Here is a 19,010-nt window from a genome sequence, read left to right as displayed (position 1 = left end):
ATACAGTTGTAGAAAATAGCCAAATTCTATCTTGTAAAAATCTCTTATCGTTTTAATCTGTTGTTTTTTTTTTAAAGCCCATGTAATTGCATTTTTAAAGCACTGTAACCCAATGTAATACTTACAAATCTGCACTTTTCCCTCTTTTTCTTGAAAGAGCATAAGGGTAAGGAGTTTCTATTGTACCCAACCTACCATTCCTAGGCCTCCTGCTCCTGATCTTTGCTCACTGTCTAGAGCAAAGAAAGTGCCTAGTGAATGCTCGTTATCCTGATCAAGCACAGTAGTGAGCAAGTTAAGACATCCGTGTATCAACTGAGAATAACCCCTTAATAAAGAAATGACATGAGAAATTTCTTCTAGAATTTTGTGCCAGGAATAGCAACAACTAGTAATATTTTAAATGCTCAGATTTTTTTTATCCAAGCAATTGTACTTTCACAAATGCATCCTTAAAAAACTGGAGCCATGACAGATGTCCATCAAAAAACAGCTAAATAAGTAGTTGCATTCAAAATTTGTTACATACAAATTCCATTAAACAAGGAGGTAGATGTATACAGACTTATTTTAAAAACCAAGATACATGAAAAACCAAATTATATCTCACACACACACACACACACACATGCATCCTAAACCCAGTTGAAATTTTTCATTTAGTTGTAAGGCAGGAATTAATTTTGCTTTCTTCTTGGTGGATCAACAATCTTAACATCATTTATGAAATAGTCTGAATTTTACTCCACTAAATTGAACATGTTAATTTTGCTATATATCCAGTTACCATAGATAAATGGATCTTTTTCTGAATGCTATTGATTTGTCTCTTCTTTTAGTAACATTATAATGATCTGAACATGGTACCTTTACAGACTGTTTTAAGAGCTATATAGCAAGAACCCAACTCTACCTTGCTCAATTTTATTTTTTTATAAATCTTCCATACCAATTTTTATATTAATCTTACAACTTCAGTCTGTTTGAAAAAAAATACAGACACATTTTTATAGGATTTAAACTGAATTAAATATTAATTTGAGGAAGGAGTGATATTTTATAAAAATGTCTTTCTACTTACTTTATCTCAGTATAATCTTCTTCTTATAGGTTTTCAATACTCCCCCTCCTATTTTGGGGGGGGATAGGCTATTTCTGTATTTGTTTTCTAACTGGCTATTGCTAGTATAAAGGAAAAGTATCAATTTTTATTTGTTTTGTATGACGCCACTTAATGAACGCTTATTTGTTCTGATTATTTTTCTTGTTTAGTGTTTTATTTAGTCTTCATCAGTTTTTGGGGAAAATGTTGTGGTTTCTTTTAACTCTGAGTTAGATACAGGAAGGATATAGTAAATGACAAACCCTCTTACGACCAAGGTCAAATTAGTTTCACTCTTATTCTTTATTTTTGTGATTCTGTAAGCACCTTTCCAACCTCTAGTGGGAGAAAGGAAAGTAATACATAAACAGGTGTGTGGCCAGGTCCTCCTGCTCTCACTTTGTCCAGGACAGCACGCCAACACGACTCCGGAGCTGGAAATTCCCATGATCGGTAGAGGGGAAAACACAGCAGCTTGTACGTTAGAACCCACAGGCCTGTGTGTCTTCTTTGTATCGTATCAGGTGGATAGGATCTGGCTCAGGTAGGTTTGTCTCAATTTTGCAGGACCGATTTGAGCAGTCAGAATACACCTAGAGGCCAGCCTTCCCACTCTCATACTCCTGACTCGTAATCATCAGGATTACAGCGACTTGATCTTGATGATCATACATCCCACAAAACATCTTCACAGAACATTGCTTTCTAAATAAATAGCTCTTGCAGAAGTAGAGATGTAAATTCATGCAGTGTTGCTGGCTCAATGGTTTTGTGAAATTATTTCAAAAGAGGGACCTTGATTTTATTTCTTATGTGTTTTATATAAGCTGAGAAGACAGAGGGAAAGTCATGAACGGTTTTTAGCCCAAGGAATAAGCTAGCATGTGGAGTTTTCTGTCACTTTCATGACACTTTTCTTCCCAACTCCTCTGCCGAACTTCTTGGCCCTTTGTCCCATCGGTACATCATACCTACCATTTATCATTCCATCCACCCCTTCATATAGATTTCAGTGAACTGTCAAGAAGCACCCCCATAATATGCCCCCACCACAACTACCACCACTAACGAATTGTGTAGAGATGGAGGTGTTTTACAAGTACAGATCTCCTCGACCTGCAGTGGGGTGATGGCTCGTTAACCTCATGGTCAAGTTGAAAAATTGTTAAGTCAAACCATTGTAAGTCAGGGAGTTTCTGTGTAAAGACAAGAAAAATAGATGATAACATTTTCTGAAGCACTTATCACACACACGATTCACCTTTAGGCCTTTAGTAATTTAGCAACACTTTTTTTTTTTTTAATTATTCTGCTGCTTAGAATTATGTGGAATAAATCTCTGCTGAATATGCATGTTTCAATCATTAATGTGTTCTTATCTGTTAAAAATTCTGCCTTTGACTCATGATGGCTGTTTAACACCTATTTTGTTATTAAGTGTTTTGAGCTGACTGACGACAGATACTTCTCTGTTCTGCTGCCTCAGCAGAAGCTGATACATGGAAATAACCCACTTCACTGAAAAATCTCACTGTTTTTGAGTAGATTCTTTAACAACAGTCAGTGGAAGTTCTGATGCCAGTTGGCCCAATATATAGGATTACAAATTCACCCCAATTTGGGAAGATGTTTTTCTTAATTACTATACATATATGTTGTCACTTTTAATTTTTTTAAATTATAAAAGTAAAAGAAACAACATTAAAGGCATTTAAAAAAATCAAGAAGATAAAAGTAATGACCACCCAATTATCCAAACACAAACTACATTGTACTGTCTTTGCATTTACGTTGAATATTATAAATTAGAAAAATACTGTTTATACCAGCAAAACAATTATATCTTAATGTTATTTTATTTTGCATTTTCATTACAACTGAGAACGAATAGATCTTGTATGTTTGTTGATTAGTTACGTAATCAAAAACTACAATTATTTTTAATTTCCCTTTGTAGTTACTTAATTTTGTATTTATTTGTATTTCACCCTTTTGTCTTATAGAGATTTTTTGTCAGTTAATACAAGTTCATAATACAATAAAGTTATTAATGTTTTTAGTATCTTCTGTAGCCATTTTCACAATATGATACTCATGATTTTTAGAGTTTAGGTATTAAAGTTTTAAATTCATGTATGGTTCAATCTTTATTTTTCTCTCAAGTCTTATCATTTATAAGCTAAGTCCTTTTTTTCTCTAGACTTCTGATAAATATTTATTTTGCTTTTTTTTACTAGTTTCTGTTGTTAAATTTTTCATGTTTACTCCCTTAATTATCTAAAATGTGTTTTGTCTATGAAATGAGATGAGGCTCTAAATTAATTTTTCTTTGCAAATTGCTAATTGATCCCTCATAGAGCATGGATTGACTAAATCTTCAGGTTTCTGATTGATCAATGGTATCGCCTTTATGAACCTTTCGTGCTGTATGTAATACATTCTACTTCTGAGCCACAGATTTTATTTTTAAAATAGTCACAAACTGTTTTTATTTCAGAGGCTATATAACATTTGTAATATATCTGTTAGTGTTAGTCAAATGTTAGTATTTGTACTAGTTTTCATCATTTTCTCTTCTCTATTATTTTCTGAATTTGTTTTAGAACAATTTTGCCCTATGTGTGTGTGTTTGCATGTATATCACTGAAATTTTGGCAGGAATTAAGTTGAATATATAAATTAATTTCAGAAGAACTGTTGTATTTAGAACAGTCAAAGGAGAAAATGTTTAATCTTCTAGGCTCTAGTAACAGTCATGATGTATAATAGAACTTTCTCAAAGTATACTGAAGGAGTTTAGAAATAGGAAAATGCAAGCAGGTTGATAAAATGGTAAATAATTGGTAGCACAGCTACATGGACATCTTGGCCACATTCCATAGGAAGATCCTATTTTAATCATTATTATCACCAACAATTTCATAAACATAAACTGATCCCATCATTTTCACCCACAAAGAATAGGCCAAAATTAATCAATAGCTAGGTGCTTGATATTGAGACTGTCAAAAGCAGACTGCTTCAATATGGCCTATGATACGGTTTGGCTGTGTCACCACCCAAATCTCAACTTGAATTGTATCTCCCAAAAGTCCCATGTGTTGTGAGAGGGACATGGGGGGTTAATTGAATCACAGAAGCCAGTCTGTCCGTGCTAGTCTTGTGATAATGAATAAGTCTCATGAGATCTGATGGGTTTATCAGGGGTTTCCACTTTTGCTGCTTCCTCATTTTCTCTTGCCACCACCATGTAAGAAGTGCCTTTTGCCTCCTGCCATGATTCTGAAGCCTTCCCAGTCATGTGGAACTGTAAGTCCAATTAAACCTTTTTTTTTCTTCCCAGTCTCTCGTATGCCTTTATCAGCATCATGAAAATGGACTAATACAGCATATAAGCCTTAGCATGATTATATACTTCCAGGCTTTATTCCCTCTGCCTAAGATATTACTCTTTCTGCATCTCCCCATTGTAAATTCCTTTCAGTCCATCAAGATCCAGATCACGTATAATTTTCTCTGTTGGTCTCTAAAGACCCTGGCAGTCAGTGATTTCCTTCTCTTTAACTCCTCGTGCTTTATTTGTACGTCTCTGATCTTGAATTGTAACTACTTGCATATGCTTCTATCCCTTACTAAATCGAAGTCCTTGAGCACAGGGACTTCAGTTTTTCGTAGTTATAAATATCCGAATGCTGAGTACTGAGCACAGACTTGAATACATATTTACCAGATGACTGTATAGAGAATAGAAGAACATAATTCTAGTTAACAGACATTTCTGTAGCAAAAACATTGATATAAAAATTCCTAGGAAATGTTTTGTACATTTCAAACATTCCGAAGCCATTTAATAGAACTCGGTGAAACCTCAAAACTCTAAAAGCTGGTTGTGTGTTTATTGTCGTAGGCAGTAATTTCCTCCTGAGATTTCGAGATGACGTGTGTGAGGTAGTTGATCTATCACTGTTGCTTCAGTACAGATGAACATATGTAGTTTTCTAAATAATGCTCAGCTGTATAAACATCATGCTAAAAGCACATAGCAGTGGATGGGTAACCTGGTGAGATGGATGGAAATGCCACTGCCAAGCTGGACTTTCCCAGGTGGAAGGTGTGTGTGCTAAATGGAAACTGCACAGTCGACCTGTGAAAAACATTTACACGTCAGCAGAATTGACTTGAAGTGTGGATGAGGTTGACAATTCTTTACATGGTGTTCACTTCCTCCAAAAAAATCTTCCCTACCCACCTTCAAAGAGACCTAATACTCTCACTATTGTATTGCTCTTTCAAGTGTGGCAAAACAAATTAAATCACTGTGAGCTATAACACTAATTAAGGCATGGGTTGGACTTTGTACGTTTTTTGAACCACAGTGCAAATGGCCACCCTGCCCCAAGCACATCACCAATCCCTTGTGAAACAGAACTCTCATGTGCACTCCATAGCCACAGCCTTGCCTGTGATCACAGTTTTTGATTCTCAGCTCCGTTGACCTTGTGTGCTTTGGCTCTTTTTTCTCAGTTTTTCTGGTTCTCCACTTCCTGGAAGCTTAAAAAAAACTGTCTCTGGCCATTTTAGACAAACATCATTTCCAGTAGTTTTAGGTTCTGGGAACCTATTACTTTGTAGCTCCCAGGAGTTGGTAGAGCTTCTTCTGGCTTGCTCTGGCATGAATAGGACTTAGATCCTGCACAGGATCTCTGATAACATCAGTCAGGAGAACAATGACTGCCGGGGGCTGGTTCAAGGGAGACCAGCTCCTTGGGAAAAGGTTAAATATTGTGTATTTCTGGCATCACAATCAGGTTGGGACTAAGTACATTGCATCAAACAATGCTGCCTTATTTTAGGCTCTCACCATTCTGCATTACATTTTATTTCTGACAGTAAAACTGAGGGATGTAATAAAAGGGTTGAGCAAAATTCCATTGTGCTTCAATGATCAACCTATAACCAAGCAGAGTTCCCCATGTTCTTCTGAGAGTGCTCTCCAGCAAAATGTATTTTATTAAAAGACTGTTGTCTGTAAAAAAGTAAGTATATATAAAGCAGCTTGTCAGAAATGGTGCACTAAACTATGACAGAGAATGATGAAGTTAGTGCAATATTTGAGTAATTATTAGTATGTGAATTGTTTATAGTTTACTGAGTACTTTGACTTACATATTATGATTTGGTCTTCCTGATTCCAATCTCACTCTACTAAAATACATCCTCAGTAAGACAGATTGTTAAAATGCGGTCAAATGATGATATCGCTCCTCTGCTCAAAACTCTTCAGTGGTTTTCCTTTATCTCTCTCAGATTAACAATCAAGTCCTTGCAATGAGGCTGATATTTCTCTCTGTGATATTTACCAGTCCCCCCAACCCCTTAATTTTCCCCATTTGTCTTATAGAGAAACCTAAAATTCACACTACTAGTATGAATTGTTTGAGTTCAGGGTCATGATGATTTGGAACATATTCTCTGGCCCACATGGTCTAGTTCTCATTAGTTCTCAAATCTCATCTCACTTCCCTGGCTCATTCCAGCCTAGCCACACTGTTCTCTGTTTTTCCTCCAGCACTGCACTCTTGGAATAAACTCCACTTGGTCATTTTTTATATATTGTCACATTCTACTTGCTAAAATTTGGTGAAGAATTTTTCATCTGTGCTCACAAGGGAAATTGGTTTGTGGTTTTCATTACTTTATAATGTCTTTGATTTTGGTATCAGAGTAACGGAATGAGTTGGGATATATTCTGTCTTTTTGAATTGTTTGGAATAGTTTCAGAAGGAGTAGTACCGGCTTCTCTTTGTATGTCTGGTAGAATTCGGCTGTGAACCCATCTGGACCTGGGCTTTTTTTGGTTGGTAGGCTATTAATTGCTGCCACAACTTCCGCCCTTGTTATTGGTCTATTCAGGGTTTTGACTTTTTCCTGGTTTAGGCTTGGGAGGATGTAAGTGTCCAGGAATTTATCCATTTCTTCCAGGTTTACTGGTTTATGTGGATAGAGTTGTTTGTAATAATCTCTGATGGTGGTTTGCATTTCTGTGGAATCTGTGGTGATATCCCCTTTATCATTTTTTATTGCATCTATTTGCTTATCCTCTTTTTTCTTTTTTATTAATCTGGCTATGTCTATTTTGTTGATCTTTTCAAAAAACAGGCTCCTGGATTTATTGATTTTTTGAAGGTTTTTTTTTGTGTTTCTATCTCCTTCAGTACTGCTCTGATCTTAGTTATGTCTAGTCTTCTGCTAGGTTTTGAGGTTTTTTTTTCTTTCTGTGATTTCTTCCTTTTTCTTTTAATTCGTGGAAGTGTTTTCCATTTTTTCTCCTAGTGTTCCTTTGTTTTCGAGGGAATAATGGGAAACCTGTGGAGTGGGCCAGTGGGGAGCCCCACCCTCTCTGCATTCAGGCACAAAACTATCCACTGTTCTCATCTACACGGCCAGAGGTTTTGAGTTTTTTTCATCTTGCTCCTCTAGTTCTTTCAATTTTGACAATAGTGTGTTGATTTTAGAGCTTTCCTTGCTTCTCATGTGGGCATTTATTGCTATATATTTTCCTCTAGACACTGCTTTAACTGTGTCCCGGAGATTCTGGTATGTTGTGTCTTCGTTCTTGTTGGTTTTGAAGAACATCTTTATTTTGCCTTCATTTTATTGTTTATCCAGTCAACATTCAAGAGCCAGTTGTTCAGTTTCCATGAAGCTGTGCAGTTCTGAGTTCGTTTCTGAATTCTGGGTTCTAATTTGTATTGCACTGTGGTCTAAGAGTATTCACTCCTCTTCAATTTCCTAGAAGAGTTCACATAGAATGAGTATTATATCATGGCTTAAGTGTTTTTTTAGCATTGATGAAATAATTCAATTTTTTTTAGCACTGATGAAATAACTTTTTTAGCACTAATGAAATAATTCAGGCCTAGGATTTACTTCATGAAAAGTATTTTCATTCATATACTTCTTTATAAATTGAATTTTAAAAATAAACTTAATTTTCTTAATAGGTGCAGGGCTATTTAGTATCTGTTCCTTTTTCAGTGCACTATGATAGCTATATTAGTCAGGTCTCACGTTGCTATAAAGGCAAACCTGAGACTGGGTAATATATAAATAAATTTAAAATTTTTAAAAATAAATAAATAAATAAAAGTTTAATTGGCTCACAGTTCCACAGGCTGTACTGGAGTTATGGTACTGGCATCTGCTCAGCTTCTGGGGAGGCCTCAGAAAACAGAATCATGGTGGAAGGTAAAGAGGGAGCAGGCAGGTCGCATGGCTGGAGCAGCAAGACATAGTGAAGTGGGAGGTGCTACACACTTTTAAACAACCAGAACTCATGAGAACTCACTCACTGTCACAAGAACAGCACTAAAAGGTGGGTCCATGAAGGACCCACCCCCATGACCCAATCACCTCCCACCAGGCTTTTCCTCCAACATTGGAGATTACAGTTGAATTTGAGATTTGGATGGGGGCTGGGGACGTGGGTCAAAAGCCATAACGATACCTCATACTATTCAAGATACGTGTATGTTTTCATCAAAGTTTTCAAGTTTATTGGCATAAAGTTTTTCATAATATTTCTTTATTTTCCTTTATTGGTCAAATCTGTACTGTCACTTCTCTCATCCCTGATATGGGTAGTTGGTGTCTTCTCTTTCTCTTTTTCTGATCTGTCTTATGAAAGGTGTACCCGTTTTGATTTTCTCAACAACAAGTTTTTAATTTTATTGATTTTCTCTATCATTTTCTGTTTTCTATTTCATTGTTTCCCACTCTGATCTTTATCATTTTCTTTCTTCTCCTTGGGTTAGGTTTTATTTTCTGTTCTTTTTCTAATTTCTTATAGCAGAAGCTGAGGTTGTTAATTTAAAACCTTTCTTCTTTTTTCATATGGGTGTTATAGTTTCATATATTTAGTATCTTATAAATTTCAGTATTTTCTGTTTTCAATTTCATTCCATTCATTCTCTTTTGATTTATTATGTGACTCATGAGGTGTTCAGAGGTGTGTTATTTAGTTTCCAAATATTTATGGATTATACAGAGATGCTTTCTGTTATTTATTTCTATTTATTAAATTGAGCTTCATTTAATTCTGTTGTGATGTGAGGGCACACTATATATTATATGAATTCTTTTACCTTTATTGAGATTTATTTTATGGCCCAGAATATACTGTCTTGAACACTATAGACATGTTCTTGCCTCAGAGCTTTTGCATTTGTTATTCCCTCTGACTGAAATATTATTTCCCCAAATATCCTCATGGTTCATTCCCTCAATCCCTTTGAGTCTCTGTTCAAATGTCTTCATCTCTATGAGGCCTAACCTGACCACCGAGTATAAAATGTGCATATGTACTGCACCAGGCACTCCCCACTCTCCTTCCCTGAGTTAGTTCTAGTTCCCTTATTACCTGTGTGTGTGTGTATGTGTGTGTGTGTGTGTGTGTGTGTGTGTAATCTTTTACTTACTAGAACATATATTCCTTGAACTCAGAAATCATTGTCTATTTCACTCATTAATATACCCTCAGCACATAGGACATGTCCAGCACATAGCAGATGCTCCATAAATATTTTTTATGTAAATTTGATTTTTAAATCACCTGTGAGAAATAGCAGGAGCTGATTTTATTGTCACCATTTTGTCAACATAGTAACCAGCTAATGAAATGTAAAATCAAGACTCTGTACACTCTCTATTTTATAGCACAATTCCTGCCACTTAATGCCAGCTACTTCATCATCATTTTGTGCCAGACGTTATGCTAGAATCCAGGGATACAAGATGAAGCAGCACAGTTCTAGTCTTCATAAAGGTTAGGGAGGGCTGGAGCTCCAGCTGCATGGTGGGAGTAGCTAGAGGGTAAAGGAGTTGAAAGTCATGAGGTATGTTTAAAACAGAGTTAGAAAAGCTCTATTAAGAAAGTTATTTAACAAGAGCGAAACTCTGTCTCAAAAAAAAAAAAAAAAAAAAAAAGAAAGAAAGTTATATTGGAGTAGATCAGTGAAATGAAAAGCAGGGAGACAGTTCCAAAGAGTTTCAGGTGGTTGGACAAGGATGAACCCATACAGTGGTTGTGACACAGAAATGAGCTCTGCATGCTTGAAGAAAGTCAAGGCGGCCAGAGTGACTGGAGTTTGGTGAATGATGGGGAAGAGTGATAGGTACTAAGGATGGTGAGGTGGGCAAGGGTAGATGAAAGTGGGTTAAAAACTGGAGTTGGGTTTTATTCTAAGTGTAATGAGAAGTCACTAGAGAATGGAAAGTAGGGAACAAATGGTATCTGATTTACTTTCAGGATGACTCTGGTGGATGTATGAGAAATAGACTACATTAGGGTAGAAAAGGAAACAGTAAAACCAGTTAGGAGACTATTACAGTAGCACAGGCAGAAAAAGATGGCAAAACCTGGAGTCCATGTGGAGATGGTGGGATAATTCCATATCCCACCTTCAGAGAATATACATTTTTTCATCCTCCATGCTGTGAGATTTTCACACACTAATTTGCATTGGAGGAGGCCTGTGGTTGCCCAAATGTTCTTGTGTTTGTATGGATTAGTAGGTGTCCCAATCATATTTTTCAATATAAATATTTTAAACTTAGGGCATTCTAACATTAAATGAGCTTGAAGAAAAGTCATCGAGGGGACTGAAAAATCAAGGTTAGAGGAAAACCAGTAAAGTGTGATGGTTGGAAACCAAGTGAAGGACATATTTTAAGGAAGGTAGAGATAGTCATTTGCTTTAAAACCTCTTGCAGGCTGACTTAAATGAGGGAATATGAAGTTGGTAGAATGGCCATCTACTGTACCTCAGTTATCTTGTATATAAAATGAGCAGAGTAATGGTCATCTGCCTGATAAAGTGATTCTGAGAAACAATTCCTGGCACATAGTGAGTAATGGTAAGCTACTCTTCACAGACAGGAAGAGCTGGATATATGGGAATGAAGCTAGTTAAATGGACTGAGCTGGAAATATAACAATCTTTAGAAATGAAAGCCCAAAAGAGTATATGAGTAACTAGTTGGGAAAGTGGAGAATGTGTCTTTGTGTGTATGCACACACGTAAATGCCCAAGCACAGTAGTTGTTGTAGTGGAGGAAGAGCAGTTACACATAAAAAGCTTTAACGATGACTATTAAGAAAATAGTTTGTATCATGGTAATATAAAAGGTGTTGATTTTCTTGTCTCAATTAGGATTTGGAGCTTTATCAGTTATCTATTTCTCCATAACAAATCCTAATTTAAAACACAAGAATTTATCTTTTCCAAATTGCTATGCCTTAGCAATTTGGGCTGGGTTCAGCCAGTTGGTTCTTTTGCTGGTCTTGCCTGGGGTCACTTATCTGGCTTCAGTCATCTGGCAGCTTAAGTGAGGCTGGATGACCTCATCACATGGCTGAAGGCTGGCTCTCCCTGTTGACCAGGTGTGATCTCCCATTCTCATGGAAACTGGCCAGGCTTCCTATCTCACAGCAACAACAGCTTTTCAGAAGCTGAAAGACCTTTTGCTGCTGAGACTCTGAAGTCATATGATGTCCCTTCTGCAGCCTTCTGTTGGTTTTAGGCAAGTCACAGAGCCAAACTAAATTAAAGGGAAAAAGAAATAGACTCTATATCTTGATGGGAAGGGGTGACAATGTTGCATAGCAAAGATTCATGTGCAAAAGAATCATAAGAATTGTTGTGGCCATCTTTGTAAACCGTTGAACAGTAGTCTGATGGCACATTTCTTGTGTTGCTACCATATGCTCACCAAACAGGATCTCGAATATATAAAAACTTTCCTACCATCAACTATGCCCAGAATGAGAATTGTACATATTATGTTATGTGCGTGTTAAAGGTAGGAATAAGTAAGTACAAATTGGTCCAGAGTTTGCACTCTGATGTGATACTACCTGTGGTCAAATTCTCCCTTGATGAGAATATGGGTAGCTGGCCAAGGGGACCAAGTGTTTTTTGTTCAGGATGTTTCTTCTACTCACTTCCACTGTATCCACTTTATTCATATTTATCTTCAGATCCTAGCAAGGGCGCATGAAGATAGAGGCCATGCAGTAGGTCTGTCCAAGAATCCAAAGCCACATTTTCCTTAGTGTAGAAGTCAAAGATGACCCCGTTCTGTGATGGGCCACAAAATCTTGCAGAGACCTTAGGAATATTGTTTCTTAATGTTTTTAAAGCAAAACTTTCCTTGATTACCCAGGGCCTCTGATTTTCTTTTCTTTTCTTTTTTTAATGTGTGAACTTATTTTTTTAAAAATTTTTATTAAAAAAATTTTATTTAGTATACTTTAAGTTCTGGGGTACATGTGCGTAGGGGAGAGATCTCGTAAGTGCCAAAGCAGGAGCAAAAAGCCTCAGCCTATTTCCATATAAATAATGAAGAAGAAAGTATCCGTAACTGAAATATAACTGTAGTAGTTATTAGTTATTCATATGTGATCTTAGTTATTCATAGGTGATCTTAATTCTTTTACTAATGCCTCTCAGGTTGGAAGTGTGAACCCGGGGTGACACTGTGAAAGAAATGACACTAAGGCCAGACGCTTTAAGCTCTCTGTCACACCCACATAAGGGCTGCTGGAGGGCGCCTTGGCCGTGCAGCAATACTAGCGCTGGGAAAGCACCTGCTGTTTAGCCAGCTAGGAAAGGAGACATCCAAAATAGCTGAGACGTCTCCTTCCCTGGAGGAGTTAGGAGAAAACTCCACTTCTCTAAGCTCTTGTGGTAAGGTCTGACGGCTGTCAGTCAGGCCCGCAGACATCCGGGGGCTTAATTGTCTCTGTGTGATGCTGTGCTTCAGTGGTCACATTCCATGTCTACTCTCGTGCTCTGCTTCTGCACCCGGTTCCATTTTTCTTAGAAAAGATAATCAGTAATATTAATATAAATATTAATGTTTTTGTTCTTTCATGATAAATATGCAAAAAGTGTTGATGCATTATGCTCCTTACCTCACTTCAGGTGCTAGAAATTCCGGAGCCCCTACCTGAGTGAGACATGATATATTTGACCCTATCACTGCCACGCCCTATCTACCTGCCCCCATTCTCTGGCCACCAAGGCTATGCCCTACCTACCCTGCCCCCAGATTTGCAACTCAATTAAAGTGAGAGCGTCCAGGCATTCGGGGCCACTGCTGGTCTCCACGATTTGGACAGCAGTGGACCCCAGGGCCCAAACTCTCTTTTCTCTATCTCTGTGTCTTGTGTCTTTTATTTCTACAATTTCTCATCTCTGCACCAGCTGGGAGGGGCTCACAGAACCCTGTAGGGCTGAACCCTACACACGTGCAGCTCATGCAGGTTTGTTACCTAGGTATACATGTGCCACGGTGGTGGTTTGCTACATCCATTGCCCCGTCATCTACATTAGGTATTTTTCTTAATGCTATCCCTCCCCAATCCCTCCACCCACTGCTATTCCTCTTCTAGTCCCCCCACCCCAGGCCCCAGTGTGTGATGTTCCCCTCCCTGTGTTCTTATTGCTCAACACCCACTTATGAGTGAGAACATGCGGTGTTTGGTTTTCTGTTCTTGTGTCAGTTTGCTGAGAGTGATGGTTTCCAGTTTCAGCCATGTCCCTGCAAAGGACATGAACTCATCCTTTCTTATGGCTGCATAGTATTCCATGGTATATATGTGCCACATTTTCTTTTCTATTTCTTTCTTTCTTTTTTTTTTTTTTTTGCAGTTTTTTTCTTTTCTTTTTCTTTTTTTAAATTATACTTTAAGTTCTGGGGTACATGTGCAGATTGTGTTGGATTGTTTCACAGGTATACACATGCCATGGTGATTTGCTGCATTCATCTGCCTGTCACCTATATTAGGAATTTCTCCTAATGTTATTCCTCCCCAATCCCTCCACCCCCTGCTATTCCTTCCCTAGTCCCCCTACCCACCAAGTGGCCTCAGTGTGTGATGTTCCCCTCCCTGTGTCCATGTGATCTCATTGTTCAACACCCACTTAAAAGTGAGAATATGCAGTGTTTGGTTTTCTGTTCTTGTGTCAGTTGGCTGAGAATGATGGTTTCTAGCTTTATCCATGTCCCTGCAAAGGACATGAACTCATCATTTTTATGGCTGCATAGTATTCTATGGTGTATATGTGCCACATTTTCTTTATCCAGTTTATCATTGATGGGCATTTGGGTTGGTTCCAAGTCTTTGCTATTGTAAACAGTGCTGCAATAAACGTACATGTGCGTGTGTTTTTCTAATAGAATGATTTATAATCCTTTGGGTATATACCCAGTAATGAGATTGCTAGGTCAAATGGTATTTCTATTTCTAGATTCTTGAGGAATCTCCACACTGTCTTCCACACTGGTTGAATTAATTTACACTCCCACCAACAGTGTAAAAGTATTCCCGTTTCTCCACATTCTCTCCAGCATCTATTGTCTCCTGAGTTTTTAATGATCACCATTCTAACTGGCATGAGATGGTATCTCAATGCGGTTTTGATTTGCATTTCTCTAATGACCAGTGATGATGAACTTTTTTCATATATTTGTTGGCTGCATAAATGCCTTCTTTTGAGAAGCGTCTGCTCATATCCTTTACCTACTTTTTGATGGGGTTGTTTTTTTTTCTTGTTAATCTATTTTAGTTCTTTGTAGATTCTGGATGTTAACCCTTTGTCAGATGGGTAGATTGCAAACATTCTTTTTCCCATTCTGTTGGTTGCCAGTTCCCTTTATTGATAGTTTCTTTTGCTGTGCAGAAGCTCTTAAGTTTAATTAGATCCCTTTTGTCTATTTTGGTTTTTGTTGCCATTACTTTTGGTGTTTTAGTCATGAAGTCCTTGCCTATGCCTGTGTACTGAATGGTATTACCTAGGTTTTCTTCTAGAGTTTTTAGGGTGTTAGACCTCATGTTTAAATCTTCAATCCATCTAGAGTTAATTTTTGTATAAGGTATAAGGAAGGCATCCAGTTTCAGCTTTCTGCATATGACTGGCCAGTTTTCCCAACACCATTTATTAAATAGAGAATCCTTTCCCCATTGCTTATTTTTGTTAGGTTTGTCAAAGATTAGATGGTTGTAGTTGTGTGGAGTTCTTTCTGAGACTTCTGTTCTGTTCCATTGATCTATATCTCTGTTTTGGTACCAGTATCATGCTGTTTTAATTACAATCGTCTTGTAATATAGTTTGAAGTCAGGTAGCATGATGCCTCAAGCTTTTTTTTTTTTTTTTTCTTAGGTTTGTTTTGGTTATGCAGGCTCTTTTTTGGTTCCATATGAAGTTTAAGGTTTTTTCCCCAGTTCTGTGAGGAAAGTCATTGGAGCTTGATGGGGATAGCATTGAATTTATAAATTTCAACGCTGTTACTCTTTTAGAATTTGAATTCAAGAAAAAGAATATCTTAACAGGTACAGTGAAGTATAGCTCAGACGTCAGACTGTCTCAGATCATACACTTAATGACTCTGTGACTACGATAAAGATAATTAACCTCCCCATAACTCAGTTTCCTCAAGTATAAACTGATGACAACCCTATATCCACTTCAGGCAGTTCTTGTAATAATTAATTCAGTTGGTACATGTAAAGGTATTGAAATAATGCTGAATATATGGTTAGCATTCAAAAAGTCTTAGGTATTGTTACTGTTGTTGTTTTATTGCTGTTGATTTTTATATACCACATAAGGCATGATGAAAAAATTTCAGAAATATACACACGGATTCCCATTTTGAAAAATGCTTCCAGTTAAATTGGGAAAACAAACTATGTTTACACAAAATATTTAAGGAGTGGTTAAAAGACCATATTTGAGAAAAACAAATACTAAGACTAATAACTCACATGATTGCTGAGGAAGATCAGTATGGGGAAAGATGATCAATAAAGGGATGTGTCACCTAGAAGAACAATTCTGGAAGAGATCCCAAAGAAATGGTGTATGGTGGGAGAATGTCCCATGTGGACAACTGCAGTCCATTACCCCGCCTCCAGCTCCCCCATGCTCAAAGGTGTATGAAGGGGAAGCAGTACACTCTTTTCTATTACTCAGACTTGATTCTTTGAAACACTCCCACCCAACCTTTTAGAGGGTATGTATTAAAAGTACAGTTACTTGTCCCTTTAATCATAATACCAGTTTAGTCATATTGGGTTGCTGGTTTTGTTGTCACTTCAATAGGTGAGTTTTCTACAACACTATCAAGTTATCTTTAAGGGAATATGAGAGTTGATTCAAAGAAAATGCTGTTGGCTCTTCTTGGTGAAGAGCAAGGCACTTCCTAGGTTTTGAACACGTTTTTTGCTTCACCCGCTCTGCCCAGACTCTATTCTCTTGTGGAAATATGTGCATAAGTCTACAATTGCGTTTCTTTGCATATCTGAAATTTTATGTGGCAGTTTCACTAACAACTCCTCTAGTCTACCTTAGAGGTTGTAAACATTTACTTCCACTTTTAATCCAGTGACAAATAACTTTTGGCCCTTCTCTTTCAAGATTTTAATGTATTGTTGTGTTTGGGTGTATGTTTTAATATTTTGGTGTACAAGAAACCTAAATGGTTTCCTATACTGTCGATGTCAAAACTAGTACCTATGTTCTCCATTTTAATCCACACTGAATACTATATAAATTATCTTATTAAAGCACAGGCCTGATTATATACTTTCCTTTTAAATACTCTGGATGGCTGCCTACTGCATGTGACATGTGACATTCAACATGCCACATGTTATGATTCATGTGTCATGATTCATATGTCATGATTCAAGACATGATTCATCATGTTTTGATTCTGCATGCTGTAGGCAACATATAACATGTGACATTCAGGGCCCTTCATAGCCTTTTCCTGGTCCAGCTCTCCAAGTATCCTTCACCCTTTTCTAATCTTGTGTGAGTTCTTAGGGCTCAATTGCTTTGATTACACAAACTCCTCTCAGTAGAATAACTTTTCCTCTTTCCTTTTGTACCATTTTCTGAAGACCTTTCAAAGACTTTCCCAACTGCTCTAAATAATTGTTCTCCTTCTAAGCTCTCATAGCTTTTGACTTACACTCCAGCTGGTTGTTAGCAGTTGCTGGGTTTCTAGCCTGCAACAAAAGCCATAGTTAATTTAGAAACATTGAGTTAGTGGGCATCACAGACTATGACTGCCTTCTGGATCCATGGAAGGTTCTAAACAGTAAATTTTAAAACCTCCAATTCGTTCAGTCCACCCACACATTTGCTGTTCTTGGGCACTCTAGATACCTTAGAATTTTATTAGAGTTTACTTAGAAATCTGATAGGACATTGTGGGTATACCAGTTGAAATTAGAGACATCTAATCCAGTGTGGGTGCCCCTCTGGTGTCTAGGGTTCTACGTACATTATCTCACCAAGGTTGGCCTCATCATATGCACTTTACAGGGAGAGAAACTCAGATTCTGAAAGCCAGATGCTGTGCTCCAGAGACACGTGGGAGGCAGGGAAGCACAGTGGATGCTAGCATGGATGTCTGCAGCCCAGCTCCCTGGGTTTAAATTCCTGCTCAGCTCTTCAGTAACTTGTATCCATTACAAAACCTTTCTGTGCCTAAGATTCCTTTGCTATAAAATATGATGGTAGTATCTTTAATAAGTTGATACATGCAAAGCACTTAGAACGGAGCCTGGCATATAGTAAGTACACCTAAGTGTTAGTGATTATCATCATTGTCACATTTTTAACTTTAATAAGCACAGAACTAAAGAGGAAATGAGTCAGGGTTTAGACCCAGATCTGTTTGGCTCTAAAGGTTTCCATTTGTACATGTCAGCCTACCTCCTGCTGTGTCCATTTGCCTTGAGATTAAAGAATAGAATGAAGAGTCCTCTTCAACTTTTCTCTCAGAGACCCAAGCCCTTAATCAAATCATTTTAGTTTAAAATGTATGACCAGTACCTCCTGTGCACTTTACGGAGGTTGAAATCTCTACAAGAATGAGAATGAGAGAGTTCAAACTCTGCTTCCATACAAAGGCATGGTAAAAACCACAGATCCTCTTACAAAAGTTGCTCTGGGAAAGTTCACTGTCCTTGTAACATTACTGGGGTTTGCCTACTGGAGTTTGGACCTTCCGCACAAAGCCACCTGGTTAGAGAGGATTCAAACCAGCCTGAGCATGCCTGTTAATACAGCACACACAGCCACCCTCTCTACCTTCCTTCCCCCATTGAGGGGTGAAGGAAGGTTTTGTAAAGTTGTAGGAGTATTTCTTCCTCCCCACCCCACCTTCCTCCTTCCTCTGTTCCTCAGAAAGGCATAGGCCCCACATTGCTCAGGAAGAGCAAAGCAGAGGTGAGAGACAGATAAGAAAGGTGTTATGTCTGGCATGACTGGTTTAGGCTTAAGTTTGGGCCTAAATAGCCATGTAGGGTGAATGTTTTCTATACATTGGCTGTAGTTTGCTGTGTCTGCATTCATAGGCTACTTTAATTAAGCAAGAGGCTTAGATTGTGAGATGAGTTCCCTGAGGGTATCATGCTTTTAATTTAGTTAAATTCAATTAAATCCATCAAATTCATTCTGGGCCTCAAGCTATGGCAACAGACTAGGTTCTGTGGATATAAATTTGTTTGAGGCAAGGCTAGCAGCCCCTCAAAATTCTAAGTCTTGTCCAGGAGACCAAAAACAAACAAACAAACAAATAAATAACTCTAACCCGTGTGTTAAGTTCTGTAGTGGAAGAATGCATGGAAAACTGTGAGCCCATGCAAGCAGGAGAAATGGCCCAGATGACTGGTTAGGGCAGCTGGTGGTTTGAGGTACACTCAGAGAAAAGCTATCTCTGGATAAGAAATAGAAAATTATCACATAGAACAAGGGAGATGAATAAATCAAGCAAGAGGTAGGGAATGAGCTAAAGCTTTCAGATGGGAAAACACCTGGCTTATTTAAGT

At 37.7% G+C, this 19,010-nt stretch overlaps 1 long non-coding RNA gene across 1 annotated transcript in view; it reads right to left on the bottom strand.

The window, feature by feature from the left end:
- Positions 1 to 2,854: 2,854 nt before the first annotated feature.
- Positions 2,855 to 19,010, bottom strand: part of LOC141585147 (uncharacterized) — a 45,777-nt gene continuing 29,621 nt past the window's right edge. Inside the window, exon 4 of the long non-coding RNA XR_012518487.1 lies at positions 2,855 to 7,894. This is a non-coding gene — a long non-coding RNA (uncharacterized LOC141585147). The remainder of the gene's footprint in view (positions 7,895 to 19,010) is intronic.

The sequence above is a fragment of the Saimiri boliviensis genome, chromosome 7 (assembly GCF_048565385.1).
Source record: "Saimiri boliviensis isolate mSaiBol1 chromosome 7, mSaiBol1.pri, whole genome shotgun sequence".
In the NCBI taxonomy this organism is placed as follows: domain Eukaryota; kingdom Metazoa; phylum Chordata; class Mammalia; order Primates; family Cebidae; genus Saimiri; species Saimiri boliviensis.
This window is presented reverse-complemented; position numbering and strand designations above follow the sequence as displayed.